The sequence below is a fragment of the Felis catus genome, chromosome F1 (genome assembly GCF_018350175.1).
Source record: "Felis catus isolate Fca126 chromosome F1, F.catus_Fca126_mat1.0, whole genome shotgun sequence".
NCBI classification, from domain to species: Eukaryota; Metazoa; Chordata; class Mammalia; order Carnivora; family Felidae; genus Felis; species Felis catus.
In genome coordinates this window covers 11,249,681-11,251,291 of record NC_058384.1, presented here as the reverse complement: position 1 = coordinate 11,251,291, position 1,611 = coordinate 11,249,681, and positions in this window count along the sequence as shown.

Here is a 1,611-nt window from a genome sequence, read left to right as displayed (position 1 = left end):
TCAAGACCCCACTGAAATACCTCTAGATGCCTATGACCCAATTAAAATGGTTAAAAGAAAGAAAGAAAGAAATGGCAGTTTTCTGGGAGGAATGCACAATGACTCGGCTGCTTTATAAATCAGATAGTTTCTTATAAACTTAAACATACACTTGCCTTATGGTCCAGCAACCCCACTCCTAGGTATTTGCCCAAATGAAATAAAAATGTGTTCACACAGGGGCACCTGGGCGGCTCAGTCGGTTGAGCGTCCGGCTTCAGCTCAGGTCATGGTATTGAAATTTGTGAGTTCGAGCCCCACGTCGGGCTCTGTGCTGACAGCTCAGAGCCCGGAACCTGCTTCGGATTCTGTGTCTCCCTCTCTCTCTGCCGCCCGCCCCCCCCAGCCCCGCTCACGCTCTGTCTCTCAAAAATGAATAAACTTTAAAAAAATTTTAAAAAATGTGTTCACACAAATTTTGTAACCAAAGTTCACACAAAACATCCGTACGTGAATATTTATAGCAGCTTTTTTCACAATTACCAAAAACTGGGGGGAGAAAACCCTCCAAATGTCTTTCAGCGGTACCTGTGGTACAGCCGTAACATAGAACACCACTCAATAGTACAAGGAGCTGAACTATTGACACACGCAACCGCATGGATTGATCTAGAAAGCATTATGCTAAGGCAAAGGAGTCAGACACAAAAGACTACGTATGAGTCCATTTACTGGACATTCTGGAAATCGCAACGCTATAGTGACAGAAAGTTGATCAGGGATTACCAGGAACAGGGTATGGGGGAAGATTTGATCACCGAGGGGGTCTAAAAGGGATTCGGGGGCTGATGCACCCGTTCTACATCTCAGTTATAGTGTGGGCTAAATGACCGTATGCTAAACATTTTAAAAGATGAATTTTATTGTATGTACATTATACTTCAATACAAAGAAAACCCCCAACATAGAGGAAAAACACTGAAAGATGAGTTCGGATGATTCGGATTAAATTCTTTAAGACTGGAGAGCAGAGCACAGCTTGTAGATGGGGGGGGGGGTCCAATTTCAGCAGCTCAGGGGGTTGCTCAAGTGCAGAGATGGTGCCTACCTTCGCTTCCCGGGGCCCGCAGCACTTCCATGAGCGACTTACTAATTCACAGAGCAGCCTTGCAAACTGGCACGACACGCACACACTCAAGGTCAAAAGACATTGGGCTGGGAACTTCAAAGAAACCGGGCATCTGGCCTTGCAGAAATCTAAATGACTCCGTCCCTTCATCCCTACTATTTTGGTGTTTTGAAATCACTCCGGGTACCCGTGGGGTCCTGGAAGGCTAGTTGGGGGAATGAATCGGGGGGGGGGGTTGCTGGGGGAGGGGAGCAGAGGGAGGTGAGGTCCTGAGAGACGAGGGGCAGACACCCTGCGGTCTCAGGTGACCGCCTCTAAGGGGCGTGAAGCCATTTGCCTTTATAATCTCCCCGCAGGGTGGGTCTTTCTCCAGGGAGTTCCTTTCATTTGTATGTTCCTTACATTTTCCTAGCATTCCACCTTAAAACGAGCTGGACGGACTCATGGCCCGGGCTCTCCACGCTGAGGTTTTGCTTCAGCAATGACACAGTGCACTTGGAACC